At 35.0% G+C, this 20,211-nt stretch overlaps 1 pseudogene across 1 annotated transcript; it reads left to right on the forward strand.

The window, feature by feature from the left end:
- The first annotated feature begins 910 nt into the window (after window positions 1–910).
- On the forward strand, window positions 911–1,955 carry LOC308337398 (putative P2Y purinoceptor 10; annotated as a pseudogene). Its single transcript has one exon. The product of its transcript is annotated as a putative P2Y purinoceptor 10 (transcript).
- The last annotated feature ends 18,256 nt before the right edge of the window (window positions 1,956–20,211 follow it).

Consider the following 20,211-nt stretch of genomic DNA (forward strand, 5'->3'; position numbering starts at 1 on the left):
CTTTAACCCACTGAGCCACTCAGGTGCCCCATAAAAAAAAGATAGGCCCTTTTGCTGCAACTACCACCAGATATCTTCTAGTTTCATATATTCTGGTAGTTGTTTGAAATGGTAACAAGGGTAGTCTCAATAAATGTGAATGTCTGAAGTTACCATAATTCTGTTAATAAACACAAATCTCTAAAGTTACAGAAACTTTATGAAAAGTGCCATGACATACAAACAGGACTAGTTTTGCCCTCAGCCAAATTCTGAAGGAGCCAGAGTTTATCTGCCTGTATTGCACCATTTTTTCCAAGCTTCCATCCTTCCAAGGCCTGATGACCTGTCAGCCCTTCCCAGGCCCTTATGTTTCGTTCCCAAAGGTTCATAGACTCATCTCAGCAGTCACCTAATCCCTGATAAGACTTCAATTTAAAATCAACTCAGTTTTAGTCTTTTCCAGCACCAATGATTGGAAACCCTGTTAAATCTCAAACTTTGGAGATGCAGACGAAGACAATTGTAATACTTAAATATGGAAACCCAGGAAAGTGTTGGAATATATGTCTGGGGAAATTTCCAGTAAGGTCTCGCTTGTTGGTTATCTCTACAGGTTTGATTACTTCCTCTGGCTACTAAGGGGGGAAATCTGACTAAGGTTATTGCCAAAACAGTGACCTTTTTGATTTCTAAAAATATGCTCCACAATGCTGTTATATATTTGTAGATTGCCATGATGTTTTCAGTTTACATAAAAAATACCTTTTGAATTTGTGAAAGCTCACACTTGAATACTTCTTTGGCAGGACACAAAGATATTTGAATAACCAAACATGAACTGGCATGTTCTTGACCTTATTTTTACTTTATTTTCTGCAGAGATCATCATTCTAATGCTTTCCTCAGGGGAGGAACATACATCCTCAAGATGGGAAGTAATAGCACGAACAGTAAAAGAACAAAGTGCACTGATCTTCAGGTGTCATTTCAGTATTCTCTCTATGCAACCACCTACATCCTCATATTCATCCCTGGTCTTCTGGCCAACATTGCAGCCTTGTGGGTTCTGTGCCACTTCATCAGGAAGAAAAATTAAGCCATCATTTTCATGATCAACCTCTCTGTGGCTGACCTTGCTCATGTGCTGTCCTTACCCCTCTGGATTTACTATTACATCAGCCGCCACTGTCCCTTCCAGAAGGCCCTTTGCCTGCTGTGCTTCTACCTAAAGTATCTCAACATGTATGCAAGCATTTGTTTCCCTGACGTGCATCAGCCATCAGAGATGTTTCTTTCTCCTCAAGCCCTTTAGGGCCAGAAACAGGAAGTGTAGGTATGATGTGGGCATCAGTGCTGCCATCTGGATCATCGTGGGGACTGCCTGTTTGCCACTTCCAATTCTGAGAAGTCCTGGTTTAACCAAAAACGCTGAATCTTGCTTTGCCGATTTAGGGTTTCAACACATTTGCATGACTTCCTCCATTAGCATGATAACTGTAGCTGAACTTGGAGGTTTTCTTTTACCTGTTGTAATTATTACTTATTGCACATGGAAAATGAGAAAATCTTTACAAGAATTCCAAGCTCCCCCTCAGAATACCAAAGAGAGAAAAAAGGCTTTGTGGATGGTCCTTATGTGTGCAGTGGTGTTCATTGTGTGTTTCACTCCTTACCACTTCAACTTTCCATTCTTTATGATGGTGAAACAACATGTCTTTTCAAACTGTTCCTTTATTAGGATCACCCTATGTTTTCACATCATTTCTCTATGTCTTGCAAATCTGAATTGCTGCCTTGATCCCATTGTATATTATTTTATGACTTCAGAATTCTGTGATAGGTTTTTGGAACACAGTGGTTTGCCTCTTCAGTCAGGTGTGAGATGCAAAGACAGTGCTTTAGAAATTCATCACAGGAAAGATGATCTTCAAACTATCTCTCTTGAAATTTTGAATGATTCAAAGACATTGTAATCAAATTGCTAGTTAGAATAATCTGTGTTCTGGGGCTCCTGGGTGGCTCAGTGGGTTAAGCCTCTGCCTTTGGCTCAGGTCATGATCTCAGGGTCCTGGGATCGAGTCCCGCATCGGGCTCTCTGCATGGCAGGGTGCCTGCTTCCTCCTCTCTCTCTCTGCCTGCCTCTCTGCCTACTTGTGATCTCTCTCTGTCAAATAAATAAATAAAATCTTTAAAAAAAAAGAATAATCTGTGTTCTGTATCAGTTTAGCCATGTCACCTTGAAGATTTTTCTTAAAAAATAAATGGTGTTTTGAGTGCCTTAACAAAACATGGCCTCCTTCTTTTCAACCTCAAAATAATCCTTCTGAAGGAATTATTCATGACTGTATTTTCCATCCAAAGGGAAACATACAGTTCTATGGAGCATATAATAAAATATATTTCCTTACAGAAAGTAATAAGCAACAGAATAAATTGAACACCTGTTACTCAGTAATGGGTCCAAAGTTTTCACTTTCTTCCTGCAAGAAAAAAAGGTAATTGAAAATAAGTGGACATAAGTGAATTATCCAAACATTCAAAAATGTATAGGAGAGTAATATGATCCTACCTTTATTTAGAAAATTTATACTACCTGAGTAAAGTAAACTAAAGAGGAAAGCTTTTAATATTAATATGAGTTGTGGGAATTAATATGAGTATAACTTGGAATATCTATGAGCATTTCCTTTTGTCCCCTTGGGGAAGAAAACAATTCACTTCATCCCAAATATCTCAAAAGTATCAGATTCACACACAGCACATACCCCTTACACACAGAAGACAATAGTGTTCTAACATATTTCATAAACTTCAGAGTTTCAAGCTTTGTACTGAAAGCTCTTTATTTGAAAGTCTAAGAGTGTGTGTGATATGATGCTTACTTTTATATATTGGTACTCATTCAGAGAATTTTTTATATTTGTATTAAAATCAATTGTACAATGATCTTTCTACATTAATTCCTCTATATACAACTTCAGTCACAACTTTGCTTGATATATTTTAAATAATGAGTTAATGAAGTACCATACATATGTAGTTTTCAGTTAGACCCCATTTCTTACAAGTAAAGACATATATAAAGAGAATATTGGTGGATTGAATATTATTATAAATGCATAATGAGAAATTGCAATTTTTAAAAAATATTTGTGGTGAAATAATTTTGTAATACAAATCACTACCATTGAAAAATTCAAAACTTAAAATTTCGTATGTTGGTTTTCATTAAAATGGTATTTTATAAAGCAGTGCTCAGGTTTATAAAATTATAAAGACTTACTTTCTTCTCTTTATAAGGCTGGAAACTCGCAAACTGTTTTATCTGTGTGATTTTTTTTTGCAGTAGTAGCAATTGCCTATTAGAACAGAAACAGATAATAACATTTGTTAGAGTGTTGAGAAAAATAGAGTAAAACCTAATGTATAAACTTGTTAAAACACTATGTTGTACACATGAAATTAATGAAACATTGTGTGTGAACTATACTTGAATAAAAAATAATTTAAGAAAGAGAGGAAAGTGCTTCTTGGCATTGGAAGATAGCAGCAGAGTGGGAGGACCCTAGACATGTCTTGTCTCACAAACACAGCTAGACAACTATCAAATCAATATAAATACCCCAGAAACTGACCTGAAGACTGAAAAAACAAACCCCACAACTGAAGGAAGAGAAAAGGTCACATCAAAGAAGGTAAAAGTATGGAGATGTGGTTTAAGGGAGGAAGGGATTGCAGCCCCTGCTGATGGAAGGGAACCATGGTCATGGAGAAGGTCAAGAGAGGACCACACTGGGGAACACACAAGGAGAATGTTTTCCAAAAGCCATTGACTTAGAAAAAAAAAAAAAAGAGGGGCTGAATTTTGTAGGTTCTTGAAAACTGTGCAGCTTAAAGCCTGGAGTTTTAAAGGTCAGAGGGCTTGGCTGGAATAAAACCCTGAGGGTGTTATGCTATTCCTGGAGAGAAGGCAGGCAAAAAACCTGGGGGCAGATGGCATGGAAACAAAGATCTGAAGAACTCCTGGGACACACAGAAGGGAGATTATTCACTCTTCTTAGAACACATCCCTGAGAGGCAACATTCATGGAGACACAACTCCTGGAACAAAAGAGCTGACCAGTTTCATATAATAATAAAGGGGACAATCCAACAAGAAGATCTAACAATTGTAAATATTTATTCACCCAACATGGAAGCACCCAAAACAACTCATAAAAAAAAGGGTGTAATTGATAGTAACACAATAATTAGTCGCCGAGTTTAACACCCCACTTACATCAATGGACAGATCATCAAAACAGAAAATAAAGAAGGAAACAGTGGCTCTGGATGACAAACTGGACCAATAATGAAGCAAAAAAAAAAAAAAGAGAGAGAAAGTAAAGCATTAATACCATTTACAATTGAATCAGAACCAAAATGGTACCTAGGAGGAAATCTAACCAAAGAAGTAAAAGGCCTGTTTGCTGGAAACTGTAAAACACTAATGAAAGAAATTGATGATCGTACAAATAAATGGAAAGATATTCCATGCTTATGGATTAGAAGAATAAATACTGTTAAAATATCTCTGATACTCAAAGCAATCTACGCATTTAATATAATCTAATCCCTATCAAAATACCACCAGCATTTTCCACATAACTAGAACAAACAATTCTAAAATTTGTATGAAACACAAAGGACCCCAAATAGCCAAAACAACCTTGAAAAAGTAGAGCAATGCTCGAGGTATCACAATTCTGGACTTAAAGTGATATTTTAAAGATGTAGTGATCAAAACGGTATGGTATTGGCATAAAAATAAACAGAAAGATCAACAGAACAGAATAGAGGACCCAGAGATGAACCCACAACTATATGGTCAATCAATCTTTGATAAAGCAGGAAAGTATATCCGATGGGAAAGACAGTCTCTTCAACAAATTGTGCTGGGAAAAGTAGACAGCAACAATGCAAAAGAAGGAAAGTAGACCACTTTCTTATATGATATACAAAAATAAATTCAAAATGGATTAAAGACCTAAATGTAAGACCTGAAAACGTAAAAATCCCAGCAGAGAAATTTAGTAACTTCTTTGACATCAGTAACTTCTTTGGCATCAGTCATAGAAACTTCTTTCTAGATAGGTCTCCTGAAGCAAGGGAAACAAAAACAAAATGAAAGATTGGGATCCCCTAAAAAAGAAACAAACAACCAAATTTCTGCATGAAAAAGGAAACAATCAACAAAACTATACAGCAACCTACAGAATGGGAGAAAATATTTGCGAATTAATACCCAGTAAAGGGGTAGTATACAAGATATATGAAGAACTTTTTTTTTCTTAAAAATTTATTTACTTATTTGAGAGAGAGACAGTGAGAGAGAACACGAGAGGGGAGAAGGTCAGAGGGAGAAGCAGACTCCCCTTGGAATTGGGAGCCCGACGTGGGACTCGATCCTGGGATTCCGGGATCATGACCTGAGCCGAAGGCAGTCACTTAACCAACTGAGCCACCCAGGTGCCCCTATATGAAGAACTTTTAAAGCTCAACACCCCAAAATGAATAATCCTATTAAAATGAGCAGAAGTTGTGATAGAAACTTTTCCGAAGAAGACATACAGATGGCTAACACACACAAGAAAAGCTGTTCAACATTCCTCACCATCAGGGAAATACAAATCAAAACTGTAACAAGATATCACCTCACACCTGTCAGAATGACTAAAATGGACAACATAGGAAATAACAGGTATTGGCACAGATGTGGAGAAAGGGGAACTCTTGCCCGCTGTTAGTGCCAATGCAAAGTGTCATTAAAGAAACGAAACAAAGAAGCAAAGGGGGGAAAAAAAAAGAGGAAAACCAAGAAACAGATTCTTAACTATAGAAAACAAACTGATGATTACCAGAGGTTAGGTAAGTGGGAGGATGGGTTAGTTGATGGGGATTAAGGAGTGCACTTGTGATGAGTTCCAGTTGCTGTATGGAAATGTTTAATCACTATATTGTACATCTGAGACTAATATTGGACTGTATGTCAAGTAACTGGAATTTAAATTACAAAAGAGAGAAAAGTTAAAAAACAAAACAAAACAAAAACAAACAAAAATCCCCTAGGTTTCCTGAAGTCCTCTGCAGATTTGTATATCAAACAGTTGTATTTTATAGAAAATATTGGTTAGCTCTTTTAAGTACCTGGACATTTAAAATACCATTTTAGGTGCAAATATTTATAAATTGTATTATGTCCTATTCACTTAAGCAGTTTTTTTTTTTAAATAATGGGACATAATACTTGAAAGAAGCATTAATCCACACTCAGAAGACCAATATACTAGTTTTAGGTCTGCCACTGATAAGCTAGGTATCTTTGAGTAAGTTAATTCTCTTCAGGTTTTCTTTTTTATTACATCTCCAAAAGTCTAGGTGATCTCAATATGAGGCATACTTTCTTGGAAAATGCTTTCTAAACCCCAAAACACTTTAGAAGTGTTTGTTTTGGTTAGTGTTAGTGTTGTTATTACTTAAGAAGAGCTTCAACTCTATGATTTAATGCAATGTTTTCAGGATGATTGAGGGTCATCATTATAAATATCAGTTATTGTACTATATATTTGCTACTCTCAGAGCAATTAAAATTCATAGCCTTTGAGATTTTGCTTGTACCTGCAATAAAATGGACTCATGGATTTTTAGTTCTTATATATTTGATTTTATAAGTGGTTCTTTATTTTTTCAGACTATCTGTATTTGTCAGTGGACCTGCCTAATGAAGTCCTTATCATTTCAATTAGTTCTTTGTAATCTTTTATGGCTTTGAGAACACACTAATCAAGCTAGTTATAACAGGGCTGAAATCTGAATTTGGAGAGGATATGTGTGGAAAAGGGGAAACATCTTGTGGAACAAAATGTACAGTGTTTGGTTTATGGACGTTATGACATCCATTTTGGCTATTCAAGACTATTTTACTTTTTCATTGGCTGTCAGCTGTGTTTGGATAGTTGAGGTGCAACATATTTCAGTTCCAGATCACTGAGGTGTGACAAAGACACCTAAAATTTCTTGGAATATAAATATTGCCAGAATTTATTTATTTATGTATATATGTATATAGAAAGATAGTTATACATACATTTATAAATAATTCCATATTTATATATTATATAAAATATATTTGTATATGAATTTATATATAATATATTATATAGAAATATGTGTATAATTTCAATAATCATATATATCAATTATATATAAAAGTCTATATGTTTGATATAAGTATTGTTATTGAGCTTTCATTTGATATTATTTTCATTAAAAATATTTCTCCATCCTCTCACTTTCAATCTGCATAAGTGTTTAGATCTAAAATGATCTAAGTAAAGAGGGTGTTGCTCAAAAACTCTGCTCATAGGCCTAGATGTCCATGAATGGCAGAGTTGACATGACCAGGACATAACAGTAGTCATGGTTGATGGCTCTGGTTTGGAAATATAGATATACAATATATATACTGTGTGGACAAAGGTATAAAGGATAAAGCCTATTTTCCATGATTCTGTTTCATCAGAACACAACTCTTTTGCTCATATGAATGGGATAGTGGAGAGGGAAAAAGAGAAATACAACAGTTATTGCCATAGAGGCCAAGAGTAACCATTCTGTATGAGCTAAAATATTGATGAAGAAGCTGTGAACTCCATACTCAATGAAAGGAATAGACGTTTTCCCAAAAAACCATCAGAAGCCATCTTGGGGACAATGGTCGAGATATATTTCAGGTTCATGAGGAGAGTTAAGTCAAAAATACATGGGTGTGTGGAGATGGGTGCCCATGAGGATGAAGATGATCATGACAGGCTGCCAAAGAAAACCATAAAGGAAATGTGTACAATGAAAATGAAATGAAACAGGCCAATACTTGATGATGTTTACATCAATCTTGATTGTTGTTTACATCAGACTTGATGGTTGTTTACAACCCCACAAAAGGAAATCTGTTAATGTTTGGTTGTAATTTTCCATTTTCCATTCAGTGCTTTTTCTGAAAAAGAAAAACTCATGTGTGGTAAATAAAGAAATATAAAAATTTTGCTTGTTTTTCTTCAGATTATTTGAGGTTAATTGTGAAGTTTTCATGAAATACTCATTTCCCACATGTGCCCTCCTTAATACCAGTCACCTGGTGATGAGCACTGGGTGTTAAACACAACTAATGAATTGTAGGACAGTACATTAAAAAATAATGATATACTGTATGTTGGCTAATTGAATAATAAAAAGAAATACTAATTTCCCTACATAAATAATCAAAATATCTTATTTTGAAAAAAAGTTCTATGTAGTTCACAAAGTCACAATGCAAGGTGGTAAGTGTATGCATTCAAAATCTGTAAATAATCCATAATGCAATAAAAATAAAATATCTATAAAAATTATATATTCATATAATTTCAAAATCACTACTTGTTTTACTTGTTTCATTAAGAATAGCTTAATTAAAATTGCTTTATTGCTCTTGGGGAAGCTTATTCCATAATGCTCACGAGAGAATATCTCCTCCTTCTGTCCTTTGCTCCCTTCCTCCTTAAGGGCACTTGGTAGAAATCCTCCTATGTATTTGGAGTCTTATTTGAAAAACATTAACCTTTTCTTCTGAAGTTGGCCTATTGCTTTTACGAGTAATGAACCTTATCCAGAAGATTTGGAGAAGCACAGAAAACAGACTGGCTTAGCAACTATTCTGAAATTCTCAGACTTCCCCAGAGGGTTCCAATTTACTCCTACTTCTAGAAGAGGGTCTACATGTAGTCACTTTAATCCTGTGTTTCTGGCCAGGCAAATAGCCAATCCTGTCCATCTATGCACTATTCCCAAAATACTGGAGTGCAGGACTCCCAGGAATGGCAAGCTTAAACCTACAGCTATAACTGATAATAATTGGCTGAAATTAGGTTCTAATACTCTTTCTGCCCCTAACTGTGTGATCTTGAGTAAGACACTTTACAAACACCCTGACACTGTTTGCTCTTCTGCAATATAATAATATATAGATAATAGATAATAGATAATAATCTATTATAGATAATAGATAATAATCTAGGGTCTTTCTGCTTTAAAAACCTCTTATAAAGATTCAATAAGAAATGTAGATGATAATTATTTTTAAATTATAATGATTACTTAAATATAAGGACACAGGGAGAGGTAGTATTAAGAAAGGAGTCAAGGAATGCAGATAGTGCCTGTATTAACTGATAAAACACATAGGATATAATTAAATTTTTAAAAAGATTTTATTTGTTTATTTGGGAGAGAGACCATGCATGAGCAGGGGAAGTGGCAGGCGGGGGGAAAGGAAGAAGCAGACTCCCCCCTGAGCAGGAAGCCCCATGAAGAGCTTGATCCCAGGACTCTGGGATCATGACCTGAGCTGAAGGCAGACATGTAACCCACTGAACCACGCAGATGCCCCAGAATTAAATATTTTAAATAACTTATCAATCTCATAGAAGATATGAAATCATTAAGAAGTGTCCAGGGTCATGGCAATACTGGTTGAGGTTCCTGGGAGTAACAGAAAGAACCATTTACCTGCCCCCTACCATGAATCAGTTAGGTCTAGCCTTTCAGAGGATAAAGTTATGATTAGGATTAAGGATCACTGGGTGTGGTGCATAAACAGTGAATTTTGGAACACTGAAAAGAAATAAAGTAAAATGAAAAAAAGCACAAAATAGAAATAATTCCCTAAAATTTAACATCCATAATGTAAATCAATCAAAATGAAACACAACCAATAAATTTATTTAAAATACAAAAAAATAATCTCTGAAGAAATCAAATATCAGAAACTGGTGATAGCCCTAGAAAAATAGTGAAGATACAATAGAGCACAGTCAATATCTCCTACAGATGAATTCTGTAGGTAGAATGCAAGGTCTCTAAAACATTTGAAAAGAATGGACCTGAAACAAATCTAAAGGAACCTACAGTTGTAAAGAAGAGAGCCTGAAGGGAGAATAGGTTACCTAACAGTATTGTTTGGACATGGATACATTTGCTGATGGACATTTAAAAGTCCAAAGTACATCCTTAATTCAGTGCAGTTTTACAATACCTGGTCTGGTTAAATATATCAGATAAGCAAATCTGAATAAATATAAAATATGCAAAAACTTAGGCTCCTAAGAAAACACTGAAAATACACACCTCTGCCTTTGCTCACACTGTTATTTCCATGTCAAGTGTGTCATTGCTTCTCTTGTCTATCCAGTCTTACAAAGTATTTCTGATTCAATTTTCAGTGTAAAACCACATAATCTCTTCTATACAGTAAAGTTCTTGAAGGTACCCATCAAGGACAATACAATATGTTGTACTCTATAACATATTGAAATTGAACCTAATTTTCAATAGGGATATTAAGACTTTCATAGATAGTTTCTGTTGCTAGATTAAGACTTGCATATTTCTTTCTTTATGGGAGATTGCATTCTGGGTATAAACTAGACTATTGTTATATGGTGATCATACAATTAATCTATACTTCTCAGCATCATGCAAAAAGTAGGTGCTCATAAAAGCTTGTTTGGTGATTTAAAGGAATATATATAAAATATATTTAAAAGAATATTTATACTGAAAGGATTTAAAAGAATATATAATATATATAAATTGTATTTATAATTAAATATATGTATATAATATTCCTTTAAATATATATATTGAGAGCAAGAGAGTCACTGTATCTTGGCAGATTGGTTGAACTTATTGAATACAAATAGAAATATAACTGGGGCCAAAGTCTACCTGGATCTCCATTAACTATGTTACCATATTGTAGTATGTTCTGACTTTTGTAGTTCTCTAAACTGTCTTCATAAATTGTGCGTTAACTACTAAAACATTAAAAATTGTCTCTGGAAGGTTGTTTGCTTTTTGCTTCGATGTTGTGGTTCTATTAAAAAGGATACTTGATGCCTTCTTTTCTCACTAAGGAAGTGGAGGTGTGAAGAAGGACTGGGTGCAGAACAAAGATAATATCTCACAAGACTAGTTACTCTTTCCTTCTTTCATCTATATTTTCAGCTCTTTCTTTTATTTCCAATGAACTGAATAAAGTATTGATAAAATCAGACCTAAGTTCCATCTAAATTATTTGAAGTACCACGTGTGTGTGTGTGTGTGTGTGTGTGTGTGTGTGTGTGTTTATAGTAGCCAGGAATTTCCTCCTGCTTTTGCTTCTATTTCAGCTCCAGTTCTAGCTTTCCATTCTGTAGTTACTCTCTCTCTTCTGGGCCATTCTTCTCCTTGGTCTGTGATGGATGCTCAGTTAGATTCTAATTGTTTTTCTGTGGGTTTGTTCCACCTACAGGTCAATGAGAAGTTACTGCCTTATTTTTATACTTCAACATTTGTGAAACTGGGTAAATGGAAGAGCAACTATAGAAAGAAGGAGAAGGCCACAGAAGAACTACATACAGCCTAGGACAAAGATGAGAGAGGTATATAAGGAAAATTTAACCTTTGTTATTGGTTATTGGTAGCTTATAGGCTGGTTGCATATGGACCTCAAATTGTATTTAGTATCACCTCTTAGTTCTCTCCTCAGCCTATCTCCTTTGGTATCCACTGTCAATGGCATAAAAACATAGGTTCCTTGGCCTGACATCTAGTCTAGCCCTAGCCTCCTTTCCTTAGTCACACCTTCATCCTTTTTTTTCCCACTCCAGCCAAATTAGTGTTTTCACTCTCTTATGCTTTTTCATCTCTGTGCCTCCTGATCCCTCTGACACCCTCTACTCTTCAGCCTATTCCCTTACCATGATGGTTTACCTTTATCCTTTGCCTATCTCATTCAGGATTATTTCTCTATTTTTATCACATTCAGTGATGTCTCTCTACTTGTGCTCCTATAGCACCTATTAACTGGGCCACACTTATTATACTTAGCATATATTCTTAGTATATCTGGTATAGAATCTAAATTAGATAGGACATTTAAAGATTGCTTTTGTATAATAAGAGTTTATGAGTGGCAATCTGGGTGGAAAGAGTCAGAGAATGGAGGGGAGTTCTTTAAAGGACCTGACTTGATTCTGCATTTGCAGGATCAAGAAAATGCTATTTATCAATATTATAGATAAATAGCATAGAAAGAAAGAGAGCTAAAAACCTTTTCCTCCCCCAACTCCATGCCATTCCTTGATGTGGTCATTGTCAAATGCCCTTATTTCAGGGGAAGAAAATAGTGAGAACCAAAGTATTGCTAGAGTTCTATAGTGAGTAATCCCATAGTAAGTGGTATTAGAATAAGAACTCAGATCCACAAATCCTTTACCAGTCCTGTTCTTTTTAAACTACCTTAATCTACTTTTTGTACTACTCATTTAACTCTCTCATATGTTATTTTTATTTTAGTACCTAAACTCTGGTATCCTAGAGGCAGGGACTGAGGCATATTCATCTCTGTTTCTTACAACATAGTTTTTAGCACAGTTACTGGACACCAGATTGAAAAAAAAATCTATTAGTAGTTGCTGATCGACAGATTTATTTTTTAGGTCCTTAACTAGTTTATATTTTTGCTTTATAGTTTTTCAACTTCTATTAATTTAAATAATAATACAGCCCTAGGAGGCAAAATGCAGTGTTCTCCAGTATGTCTATGCCAGCATTATGAAGTGGATATTGCTAATTATCATCCTTGTCATCTTGAGTAAGTCATTGTGCCTCTCTGGGCTTGATTTTTTCATTTTTTAAACAACGGGTGTGTAATGCATGCTTCCGAAGCTCTCTTTCAATTCTAACATTCCAACAAAGCTAATTTCTTATGTTAAAATTGTTTTTAAAAATCTCAATGCAAGGATTTAATACTTTACATTAGCAATATATGACATAATAACTACTGTCTTAACAAGATACAAAACCTAAAATTTACATTAGATCAGTTTTGGCTGATTGAACAGCAGAATGGCGAGTCAAACCCGACTCTAGCAAACAGGTTCATTTCACTTTATCTCTGTTACTTTGGGTTCTAACAATGAGCAATTATTGATTTCTACACTTCCTTGGGCATTAGAATTGGGCAATCCTGGACCTAAATGTCAGCTCTACTATCAACTATTTGACTTTGATTGAGTTACTTGGTCTCTGTATGATCGGTTTCCTCACCGGAAATTGAAGCTAAAAAAAGGGTAAAGGAGAAATATACATAAAAACTCTTAGTACAATGGCACCTAGAAGGTGTGTAAGACATCCTGGTGATGACAATCTACATCATGTGCAATATTACTAAGGAGTGGCTTTTTATTACATCTTTTTTTATGTGATTGTAGTACTGTATTTCATCAATCTTCAGTTAAGCTTGCAGTTCGGGAGATGGTAATGGTGAAAGAACATGAAATGATGTCTCTTGAAATCTGTCTCAACACACAGCCTACAAATTCATATTTAAGATTTATATGAAAAAAAGGAGAAGGAATTAAAAATGTTAGATGGCAGGTGAGGTGTTTCAAAGTGGCTCAAATAGAAGCATATGAGAAAAGTGTAAGCAGTCTTGTGCATACTTGCTCAACTGGGACAGCTAAGTGTTGCCCTACTTTCCTCTCCAGGGCCCCCAACCTGAGAGCTATTGCCTGTTTGTGGTCACTCTTGTTTGCCCCTGCCAGTGGATGACAGACAGCCCATCTGTTCCAGTCCTTTTCAGGGTGCTCAGGGTGCTCAGAGCAATCACCTGACTGGTCTGGCTCATGGTTTTTGGTAGCCTGAGCTGAGAGTCCTCTCCTGAGCTCACAGACCATATCCAGTTTCCCCACGCCACTTACGGGCTCAGGTATCCCCATTCATTCTGTGACTCCTAGGATCCTGAGACCACACTGATACACCTAAAATTTTGCCCTTTTCATCCCCTGAGCCCCTTTCAGACAAGGATGTCTCTCACCAGAGCAGATTTCTAAAGGTTCTAGTTTTGCCCTGTGTGGCTATATCACTTTCTGGTAGCTGCCTTATGGAGGCTCCCTCCCACCTCCATTTATCTTCTGATATCTCCCTGTAGTTTCATCTCTCTGTACCTCCTACCTTGCAAAAAGCAGTTGCTTTTCTACTTGTAGAGTTTCAGATATAGTTTCTTACATCTCAGGTTGAATTCATGGGTGTTCAGAATGGTTTGATAGATATCCAGCTAAATTCAAAGGACCAGATGAACTGAGGTCCCCTACTCTTCTGCCATCTTGCCTGTATCTCTCTACACTATGTTCTTGAACCCTCTTCTAAGGAGAACATGTCTTAAGATAGTATTTTGTCTTTAACTTCCTGTATTTCATTGTTAACTTTTAATGTAATTTCTCCTCTTATGGAAAAAGTCCTGCGGTTGGGATGTTAAGCAATTAATTGCAGGTCAGCTTTACAATCACCTAGGGATATTATGTGAAAATCCATCTTTTCCCCTCAGTTCTGTTAGTCAAAGTGGTTGTTAACTATGGCTGTACCTTTAGAATTACTTGGTAAACTGTTTAGTTTTATTTTTTTAATTGAGTTGTGGCCTAAGTGTTATGATTTAAATAGCCTTGGGTGGAGCTCAATAATAAGTTTTTTAAACTGGTGTAAAAAATATTATATAATATACCATTAATTATTCTAATATGTACAACTCAAAGGCATTTAGCATATTCAAATTGTTGTGCAGCAATTACCTTTATCAGGTTCCAAAATATTTTTGTGACCCAAAAGGAAAATGCGTATCTATTAAGTGGTCACTCTCCATTCTTCTCATTCTCTAGCCCTGGCAATCACTTAATCTATTTTCTTTCTGTCTGTATGCATTTATTTATTCTGGATATGTCATATCAATGGAATTGTACGATATGTGACTTTTGTGTCTGGCTGCATTCATTTGCCATAATATTTTCAAAGTTCACCTATGTTGTAGCAGTTCATTCATTCTTATGGCCAAATAATACTCCATTGTATGGCTGTATCACATGTTTATCCATTCATCAGTCAATGGCATTCAGGTTGTTTTTACCTTTTAGCTATTGTAAATGTGCTGCTATGGACAATCATAGATGAGTGTTTTTGCTCGGATAATTATTTTCCATTGTTTTTGGTATATAATAAAAGTTGAATGTCTGGGTCATATAGAATTCTATGTAAAATCTTTAAAGGGACAAACAATTTTCCATGGCAGCCATTTTATATTATATATTCCCACCAGCAATCTATGAAGGTTTCATTTATTCCACATTCTTAAATCTAGCCATCCAATGGGTATAAATTAGCTTCTTATCATGGTTCTGATTTGCATTTCCCTGATAGCTAATAATATTGAACATTACTTAATGTGTTTATTGGCCATTTAACTCTTAAATTTAGGTCTTAGATTAATTTTGAATTAGCTTTTATATATGATATATATATGTATATATGTATATATATATCATGAGGTAGTTTATATGTGTGTGTGTGTGTGTGTGTGTGTGTGTGTGTATGGCAAAAGTTTAACTTCATTCTTTTATATTTAACTAGTACATTTCCCAGTAATATTTGTTGAAAGACTTTTTTTTCCTTATTGAATGGTCTTGGCAACTTTGTCAAATATAAATTGACCATAGGCAAAGAGTTTTATTTCTGAACTCTCAACTCTATGCCACTGATCTATGTGTATATCCATGTCAATATCACACTTGTTTTGATACAGTAGATTTTCATTACGTTTGCAAATTGGTAAGTATGAGTTCTTCAAATTTGTTCTTCTCTTTTAAGACTGTTTTAACTATTCAGTGTCTCTTGCAATTTCATATGACTAGGATCAGATTTTCCATTTCTGCAAAAAGGGGTACTGAGATTTTGATCAGTATTTCATTTAATCTTTAACTGCTTTAGGACATATTGCCATCTTAAAAATATTAAGCCTTCCAATCCATTAATATGGTATGCATTTCCATTTATTGCTATTTTAATATTTTAATGCTATTATAAATACAATTGTTTTCTTAATTTTAATTTCTGTTCATTGATGTTGTATAGAAATGCACGTGACTTTTGCCTGCTGATATTGTATTCTACAACTCTGGTCAATTCCTTTATTAGACCCAATCAGTTTTCTTGTGGGTTCCTTAAGATTTTATATGTATAAGATTATATCATGTGGGAATGGAGATAATTTTACTTCTTCATTTCCAATTTGTATTTTTGCCTTACACAATCTCTCTGACTAGAACTTCAAGTGCAATGTTGAAGAGAAGTGGTAAAAGCAAGAATCCTTGTTCTTGTTTCTGATTTTTGAGGGAAAGATTTCAGTCTTTCACAATTGAATTATAATGTTAGGCATGAGTTTTTCATAAAGGCTCTTTTACAAGTTTAGGAAAATCCCTTCTAGTCCTAATTTGCTTAGTGTTTTTGTCATAAAACGATGTTGGATTTTGTCAAATGTTTCTCTGCTTTGTGGTCATTATTGTTTTAATTTTTCTTTATTCTATTACTGTGGTTTATTACATTAACTGATTTTCTTATGTTGAACAGATCTTATAATCTTGGGGTAAATCCCACTATTCATGGTGTATAATGCTCTTTCTATGCTTGTAGATTTGGTTTGTCAGAGTTTTGGTGAACATTGTTGCATATATATTCACAAAAGGTATTGGTCTATAGTTGTCTTTTCTTATGTTTTCCTTACTTGGCTTTTGTATTAGCAAAACGATGGCCTCAGACTATGAGTTATGAAGTGTTCTTTCCACTTCTATTTTTTTTCAAATAGGTTTAAAATGATCATTGTTCTTTTTCGAATATTTGGCAAAATTCACTAGTGAAGTCGTCTGGTCCTGTGGTGTTTTTTATTTTTTCTTTCTCCATTTATGATTGTGGGAAGTCTTGATTCCTGATTCTCTTTACTTTCTTTTAAGGTCCATTCATATTTTCTTTTCTTCTTGAGCCATTTTTCATTGTTTGTTACTAAGAATTTGTTTTATTTGCATTAACTAATTGGTGCAGAATTGGTCATAGTATTCTCTTATAATCCTTTTTATTTAATATCCCCACATTTATTCCTTATGGTAGTGATTAGATTATTCTTTTGCCTTTCCATGGTCAATCTAGCTAAAGATTTTAATTTATATCTAAACTAATTACTTTTTTAGTTTTTATTCAATTAGTAAATAATCACCTATATTTAAAGTAATTTGGAACACTGAAAAAATTTAATTTTTAAATTAATTTATTTTAATATTTATTAAATATATAAATAAATAAAAATTTATTTTAATATTTAATATAAATTAAATATTTAAATTAATTTAAATTTTTAAATTAAATTAAAAAAAGAAAAATAATTGTTGAATAGGAAGGACTTACTACTGATATTTTTGTATTTGGATTCAATGTCTTATCTTTTTCATTGTTGTTGTTCCACAATTTCTTTGTTAATGCTTTCAAGGTGACTTTTTTTCCTAGTTTACTAATTTGATTACCTTCTCCTTTTTCTGTATTTTTTTTCTTAGTAGTTAACATCTTAACTTTATTACATTGAAGTTTATATATCAACGTAGTTTTAATAGGATAAAATAACTCTACTAGTTTATATCCCCATTTCTTCATTTTCTATGGTGTTTTTGTTACAGACAATCTTTTTACATTGTGTGTCAATTAGCATAGGTTTATAATTGTTGTATTCATCTGTGTCTTAAGTCATAGAAAAAAGAAAAAATTTAAACCAATAATGCAGTATTACTGGCATTTATTTTACCTCTGTAGTTACATTTAACATTGGTCTTTATTTCTTATTGTAACTTTTATTACTGCATAGTACCCTTTCTTTTCAGCCCTAAGGACTCCTTTTAGAATTTCTTATAAGATAGGCTTACTTGTAACAGATTCTCTCAGCTTTCATTCATCTGGTAATAAATTTATTCATTTTTTATTTCATTATTTTTTTTAAAATTCTAATTCCACTATAGTTAAAATACAGTGTTATATTAGTTTCAGGTATACAATATAGTGGTTCAATAATCCTATACATCATTACTCAGTACTCATCATGATAAGTGTACTCTTAATCTCCTTCACTCATCCCCCCCAACAACTTCCCCTCTGTTATGCTTTATTTAAACATGTACCCTCAGTTTAATTTATTATTCTTATCAAAAAGAACATTTTTTTACTTGAAGCGTACTTCATCATACATGGTTCTAAAAGATGTATATAAGCCATTCCATCCAATAAAAATAGAATACACATTTTCCTCCAGTACACGCAAGAGAATCCCCTGGTAAAACCACATAAAAAATGATGTAACACATATTACAAATTTGAGAAGACTGAAATCATACCAAGTATATTTTTTGACCACAATGGTACAAAACTGAAGAGGAATCATAAAGCAAAGCTGGGAAATCTACAATATAAGTATTAAATATTTAATATGTAAATATTAAACAACACACAACAGCACAAACAATAGGCCAAATAATAAATTAAATGGAAAATCAAAATATGTCTCAAAACAAAAGAAAAACAGAATATTCAAAACCTGTGGGATGCAGCAAAAGCAGATAGCAGAGTGAAATTTACACTATGACTGCTTATATTAAGAAAAAAAAAAGATCAAGGACACATGGATGGCTCAGTCAGTTGAGTGTCCCACTCTTGGAATTGGCTCAGGTCATGATCTCATAGTGGTTGAGCCCTGAATCAGGCCTTGTGCTCAGCAGTGAGTCTGAAGATTCTCTCCCTCTGCCCCTCCTTTCCCTTTCTCTCTCTTTTAAATAAATAAATAAATCTTTTAAAAACCTTAATGGGGGGGGGCAAGATGGCAGAGGAATAGGGGACCTTATTTCAACCAGTCTCCTGAATTGAGCTGTATATCTGCCAGATGACTCTGAACACCCATGAAATCAGCCTGAGATGTAAGAAGATATATCAGGATCTTTAACAACAGAATATCTCTGGCAGCCAGTTTCAAGGTGTGAAGCAGGGAGCTGCAATTCTGCAAGCAGATCAGAAGATAAATGGAAGGGGGAGGTAGCTGTCATAAGTACTGGGACTGGGAAGTTGAAATACCACAGAAGAGGGCAGAGACATGCCTGGGCCTGGAAGCAAGGGCTGGGAGTGCTATTATGGGGCACACAACCCAGGTTGCTGTGGTTTTCATCAGCACAGACAGAATGGAGTCAGTGTGACCTGGAGGGCTTTCTGGAGAACAGTCTGCTATCTCTCTGTTCTGAGACAAAAGTTTGGATACAGGCACTTCTACTCTGACTCTTGGAAGGGACACAGAAACCCACAAGGGAAAGCTGCCAGAGAACAAAACCCCCAAACTGGTTTTCATTGAGCCCATCTCCTCCACAGGGGGCAAGGCAATTCTGTCCAAAAAGGGTTGCCTGAGTAACAGCATGGCAGGTCCTTCTCCCCCAGAAGAAAGGCTGAAAGAAAAAGAGGCCAGGAACCCTAAAGTCCCTATAAAACAGGGGCATTTTGCTTGGATTTTAGTCAGTAGTTTGAACTCTCTACATTCCCTCAACCACCTGTCACCAGAATGACTAGGAGGAAGAACCCCCAACAGAGGAAAACTTCAGAGACTGTTACCTCTACCACATAACTAATGGATATGGACATAATCAGTATGTCAGAAATAAAAGTCAGGGCAACAGTTATGCAGACAATAGTAGGTTGGATAAAATCATTTGTGGCAGCATAAAATTTCTAAAGGCAGAAGTGAAAGCTATCTGGCAGAACTTAAAAATGCTATCAGTGAGATCCAATCTAATCTAGATACTCTAACAGCTAGGGTAAATGAGGCAGAAGATCAAATTAGTGATCTAGAAGACAAACTGATAGAAAAGAAGGATCAGGAGGAGGCCTGGAACAAACAGCTTAGAATCCATGAAACAGAATTAGAGAAATAAATGATGCCGTGACACTTCCCAATGTCAGAATTACTGGGGTCCCTGAGCGGGTGGAGAGAGAGAGGACTAAAATATATAGTTGAGCAAATTCTAGCTGAGAATTTCCCTAAACTGGAGAATGAAACAAGTGTTCATGTCCTAGAGGCAGAGAGGACACCCCCCCCCAGAACAATGAGGGTAGAGCGACCTCCAACCTCCAGGCATGTGATAGTGAAACTCATGCATCTTAAATCCAGATATAATATTTTAAGGGCAGCTAGGGGGAAGAGATTCCTTACATACAGAGGGAGGACAATCAGAGTAACATCAGACCTGTCCACAGAAACCGGGCAACCTG

The sequence above is a fragment of the Martes martes genome, assembly GCF_963455335.1.
Source record: "Martes martes genome assembly, chromosome: X".
In the NCBI taxonomy this organism is placed as follows: Eukaryota; Metazoa; Chordata; class Mammalia; order Carnivora; family Mustelidae; genus Martes; species Martes martes.